Below are 6,633 nucleotides of genomic sequence, written 5' to 3'. Positions count from 1 at the left end.
CCGGTATGAATACAGCGGGTTTTCACGATAAAGGCGGAGGCGGCGCAACTTTCCTGTCAAAAGCGGATACAGCTCAACTTTCTAGACTAAAGCGGGGACGGCGCGATCAAAAAACTCCTCGCGACCTTCGCGACCGATCCGGATACGGCGCGACTTTCCAGACCCAGCTCGCGATTATTCTCGAGAGCTTTAAAATATCAGTGCTCAACCGGAAAAGAAATACTCGAGACAGGGGTTTGGGTTGCGCACAAATTCGAAACATACCATGACCACGGTCGATCACGGTCATACATACCTCGAGCACGGTCAAAACGTAACTCGATTACGGGTCGAAACATACATAGAGCAGTGTCAAAACTTGAATTGAACCGAGCGGGAATTAACCTTTTTCACGAAACATTTCCACGAATCGACTGTTCAAAGAAATATAAAAATTATTTGGGAAAACTTTGCGCTCAAAATGGTCTAAAATTGGGGATGGAGGGCTAGATGATTGACAAAAAACTATACCTTCAAAATTCGCTAAGAATCATCATGTGTTTTCACCAAAGGACCAAAAAGCCTTTTCATCTTTTAGGCACTTAAATCTATTGGAGTTTTTTTTTAATTTGGTCTACATTTTTTGGCAAAGATTTGATCCAATTTGACATTGTTTTTCAGTTTTTTGGTACAGTTTGTATAAAGTTACTGTTTCCAAGAAAAATCAAAAACAATCAGCAAGATCTTTCATGCATTCAATAACATTACAAACACTCTTTTTGTGAAATTAGATAGAAAGTATAAAGTAAAGTAGTATAAAGTTGAGTAAATAAAAGTAGGTAAACGTAAAAAATAGAGGAAAAAAGTTTAATTACAGTAAAGTACAAAAATTAGGAAAGTAAAACTAATTAGGTAAGAAAATAAAAGGAAATTTAAAAAATCTCAACTAAACAAGAACGAACTAATGTGAAGTAAGTTAAGTAAGCTAAACTAAATTTAAATATAACATTGTTTATCAAGGTGAGGTTAAGGCAAATGAGAACACAAATAAAGTTTAGTAAGAAAATAACTTTTTTTGTGTATAGGTAAATAGGTACAATAAAATTAACTAAAGTTAAGTAAGCTAAAGTAAAAAAAATAAAACGAAGTAAAAATGATGAAATAAAGTTAGTTAAAAAAATAAAATGAAGTATACTAATGGAGTTGAAAGAAAGTGACTAAGTAAGTAAATACAAAGCAAAGTAAAGTAAATTAGCCTAAATTAAATTAGATTTGAAAAAATTGAAATAAACTAGTTAAGAAAGTAAGTAACTAGGTAAAAAGTAAATAAGTGTGTAAATAAGTAAAAGAGTAAGAAAGTAAGTAAGTAAGTAAGTAAGTAGAGAAGTAAGTAAATGAGATAGTTAGTAAGTAAATAAGTAAGCAAGTAACAGAGTAGGTGAAGTAGTAAGTTAGTAGAAAAAAAAAGAAGCAAGTGAGTAAAGAAAGTAAGTATCTAAGAAAGTCAGTAATTAAGAAAAAAACGAAGGTAATTAAAGTAGGGAAACTAAAGTTAGTTGAAGTAACTTAAAGTAAATTGATGGCAAAATTAATTGAAAGTAAAGAAATTTAATTTGAAGCAAAGAAAACTATAATTTTTGAAAAAAGAAGCGAAATACTATAACAAAATTATGTGGAATTTTAAAATTTTTGTATGGTTGAAAACCTTCTAAATTGTAAAAATTAGACAGCAATATATTCAGTACACCAAACTGCCTCTGATTTCATTTTTCCTCCGTTCGAATTTGACAAATTTATTATTTACTACAATTTTGCCCAGAAACTGCCGCCGCCTTTTCAAAATGTTTTTAACGGCCTTTTCACCAAAAAAAAATAGAACATGATAAAGGAAACTGTTAACTGCTGCCAACATTTAAGCTAAACTGCAAAAATTGCTAGCAAATTTTTATTAATGACCATAAAATTCAATTCCACTTTCACCAACACAATTTAGCTAGGTCAAAAAGTCATTTGTCCGAAACAAATATTAGAATAATATGATTCATTTAAGTAACCAAGATCAAGACCAATAATTAGGACTCCAAAAAATGGAATTAGAGCAAATTATGAATTGTGTTCTTCGTTGTTAAGCTAGCGTTAGCAAGATCTTAAGTAGGGGGTATTCTGCTATTTAGGAGGAAAATTTCTTACAATTAGAAAAACCTAGTATGAGGGACCTCCAAAAAATTAAGGAGGCCTTTCCTAGGACTTTATTTTACGTGAGGAACCCTTTGGAAAGAACCCTCCCCTTCCATACCAGAACTACTATTCTGGTTTTACTTGACAAATGAAAGCTATGAACGTTCTTTGTCAAAAATTTGTTTGATACTAAACACTGAAAAATTGTATACGGTAGATTAATGTTAATCTTGGCAAGCAGCAATTACCAGCAAAACGGGAGCTTAATCAGTTTCTTGTTTTTTCCGAGAAGATCAAGCTGGAGAATGTCAACAGTACTGCCATAGTTTGTGCCAAATGATGGCTCTTTTCTCCTTCCTCTATCTCTTAGTTTCAAATTTGCAAAATTACTGAAACATCATTACGAGACCAAACTGTGTACTGAATGAGCGCACAATTTGATGCCTGTAAAACGCTAGAATCCAGATAAAAATCTTTGAGCATTTTTTGAAGTGCACGTAGATTCTACATACAAAACCTCCGCCTGCAGCGTAAGTTTTGCAGTTTTCGCACGGTTGAACGCTGCCATTTATTCCGAATGTCAACAAAATCTGCAAAACTTAAATTTTTAAAAAACTGATGAGAGAGGATTCCACAGATCGTACGCAGATTCCACATATGAATGCTGATTCCGCGAAATCGTCATCGGTAATGGTATAAAAAAAAACATTTATTTTTGTTTTCTACAAAGTATTCTGGGTTTCGTGCTGTAAATTTCACAAGTTTTTCTGTTGTTGGATCAATTTCGAGCAATACTGTCAAAAAAAGTTTAAGAAAAGTAGCAAGGTTGCGGATACTGTGGTATATTATGGTTGTCAAAAGTCTATGGAATTGGCCTGGTGACCCAATGAACATTTAGGATATTTTTTAAATCGTATATCGTAACATTAACAGGTTATTCATAAAGATTTATAAAAACAAATATGAAAAGTGAAAACTTCAGAGGTGGAGAAAAAGTGGATCAGAAATGAAATTATCTCATTACAACCTATATGTAATTCAAAGTTTGTAAATAAAAGATTTTTCATAACGCATCTGAGTGTAAGTATTCAAACAGTATTCGGATTGATCATTTTAAAAATAGATCTATCTTTGCATTTCTTTTATAAATTAAGAGATCTAACATATGCGAATTTGAACAAAGCATTGGTAAAGTTTCAACATTGCTATAGAAAAACCCACATTGTTTTCTATAAATTTGTTGCTGAGTCAACTCGAACACGATCGAACTCGAACTCGATCAATCCTGAATCGATGGAAAAAGCATCGAAAATTTGTTTAGAAAAAATAAATAATGTTTCAGGAAATAACTGACTTTTACAGCGAAGCAGAAAAGAACTCCAGCGGTCAGAAGTTTTTCGGTTTATAATTTTCCAAAAAATCAACAACTCTTGATGGTGAAAAACAAATTTAGATTGAAGGCATCGTAATTAAACCACTTAGCTTTTTCATGAAACGCAGGCTCACTTTGAACATTTCTGATTGTATAGGCCGTAATTTTCTTCAACAGACTTTTCAAGCCTTTTTTTTTCAACCCAATTGGGTCCTTTCTCCCTTTCTCATTTCAAGTAAGCATCTTTTGTATAGTGGTGTAATGAGAGGTTTTTCAAGGCTAAAAAAAGATCACATGCCAAGTAAGTCCACATGCTAATTTTTGTCACTGTCGGAACATTTGAGCAAATAAATTACACTAAAAAATTGTAGCTGGCGGGAAATAGGAACGAACCGCAAATTTTCTCATAGCGTGCTATCAAGTAAGTTACCTGACACACTTTAATTTTTGTTGCGTCTTTCCCATTATAGCCTATTAGTCAATTGTAACATCCTATAAAAAAATCATTTAGAATAAATTAACATTCACAGTGAGATAACATGTGCTTGTTTAATGTTTTATACATTATTCATAAATCTATGCAGCGCTTAGTTTTGAATCACCAAAACATGGATCTACCTTTGTATGGATGCAAAAATTAAGGAACGTATAACGGTCGAAGGGAAGTCAAGTAAATTTGACAAACTGGGGGGCTATAATTTTTTTCTCTCGGCTGGAAGGGCTATATTGGGAAATATATCCTTTCTTGTTGCTGTGAACGAAATTATTTACTTAAATATTTCAGTACTTAAGCAAAAAACAAAACACTCCGAGTGCATTCTATAATTTTCGAAGCGTTGACATTCTCCGAAAAATCTAATGGCTACTAAAAACTGTTTAGCTGAAAACGTGTTGAGACGGAAAAATATAACACTTCCCTAAATATTGACGAGGCGAATGAAAAAGAAAAAGTGGCCCAACTAATGGAAACAATTGAAAAGAAAGAAATGAAGACCAGGTACTTGGTTTTCAAGTAGACCAGCCACAACCAAGATCGTTTTTGATAATAATTAGAATTCCAAAAAATGGAATTAGACAGAATTATGTATCGTGTTCCTTGTTGCTAGGCTAAGGTTAGCAAGATCCTAAGAGGTGGGTCTTCTGCTACTTGGGAGGAAAATTTCTTTCGTGTAGAAAAATCTAGTATGAGGGAACTCCAAAAAATTAAGGTCGCCTCTGCAAGGATTTGGCTTTACGTGAGGATCCCCCTTTGGAAACACCCCCCCCCCCCGTAGGATCCGGGAACTGATAAAATACTACTATGCTGGTTTTATACTGACAAAAGAAAGCTATGAACGTTCTTTTTCAAAACTTTGTTTGCTACTAATCACTGAAAATCTGTAAATGGTAGATTATTATTTATCCTGGCAAGCTGCAAGCACCAGCAAAATGTAAGCATAATCAGTTTCTTGGTTGTTCCGAGAAGATCAAGCTGGAGAATTTTAGCAGTACTGCCATAGTTTGTACAAAAATATGGCTCTTCTCTCCTTCCTCTATCTCTTAATTTCAAATTTGCAAAATTACTGTAACGTCATTACGAGACCAAACTATGTACTGAATGCGCGCACAGTTTGGTGTCTGTAGAACGCTGGAATCCAGGTACGGTCTTTGAACATGTTTTGAAGTGCACGTGGATTCTGCATAAGAACCTCTGCCTGCAAGGTAACTTCAGCATATTTTGCAGGGTTGAACGCAGCCAGTTATTCTGAATGTCAGCAAAATCTGCAAAACTTAAATTTTTAAAAAACTGATGAGAGAGGATTCCACAGATCGTACGCAGATTCCACATATGCCTGCGGATTCCGCGAAATCGTCATCGGCAATGGTAAAAACATGCATTTATTTTTGGATTCGACAAACTATTCCGGGTTTCGTGCTGTAAATTTCGCAAGTTTGTCTATTTTTGGATCGATTTTGAGCAATACAGCCAAAAAATGTTAAATTAAAATGGCAAGGTTGCGGATACTGTGGTATATATTCTCAGCTTGCTTCAAAGTTCAACCTAATTTCAAATGTTACATAGCGTGGCCTCGTAATGGTTTTCAAAAGTCTATGGATACGCATGGTGACCCCATGAAATTTTAGGATATTTTTAAGTCGTATATCGTAACATTAACCGGTTATTCTTACAGATTTGTAAGAACAACTATGAAAAACGAACACTTCAGAGGAGGGGGGGGGGGGGAGTGCAGCGCTTAGTTTTGTATCACTAAAATATGGATCCACCTTTTATATGGATGCAAAAATTAAGGAAAGCATAACGATTGTTTTCAAGGCAAGTAAATTCGTCAAACTGGGGGGCTATAATTTTTTTTTTCTCTCGGCTGAAGGGGTTATATCGGAAAATATGTCCTTCCTTGTTGTCGTGAACTAAAGCATAGAAAATTTTAGCATTACTGTCATAATTTGTACAAAATGATGGCTCTTTTCTCCTTCCTCCAACTCTCATTTTCAATTTTGCAAAATAACTGTAACGTCATTACGAGACCAAATTGTGTACTGAATGAGCGCACAATTTGGTTTCTGTAGAACGCTGGAATCCAGAGAGAAGTCTTTGAATATGTTTCAAAGTGCACGTTGATTCTGCATACAAAACCTCTGCCTGCAACATAAATTTTGCAGATTTTGCAAAGTTGAACGCAGCCAGTTATTCCGAATGTAAGCGGTTTCTGAAAATTGTAAGCGAATTTTGCAAAATTTAAATTTTTTAAAGAACTGATGTGAGAAGATTCCGCAAATCGAACGCAGATTCCACGTATGCCTTTGGATTCCCCAAAATTTTCATCGGTAATAGTATAAGTTTACGTTTTATTTTTGGAATCGACAAACTATTCCGCGTTTTTGCTGTAAATTTCAAAAATTTGTCTGTTTTGGATCTGTTTTGAGCAATACAGCCAAAAATGTTGAAGAAAAAAGCAAGAGCGGGAATACTGTGGTATATATTTTTTTAGCTTGCTGCTAAATTTAATCTTATTTCGCATGATACATAGCTTGGCATCGTAATAGTTGTCAAAAGACTATGGATTTGGCATGGTGACCCAATGAAAATTTAGGATTTTTTCTAA

Source organism: Symsagittifera roscoffensis, chromosome 10, assembly GCF_963678635.1.
Source record: "Symsagittifera roscoffensis chromosome 10, txSymRosc1.1, whole genome shotgun sequence".
NCBI lineage: Eukaryota > Metazoa > Xenacoelomorpha > Acoela > Convolutidae > Symsagittifera > Symsagittifera roscoffensis.
Note: the sequence above shows the minus strand (reverse complement) of the source record.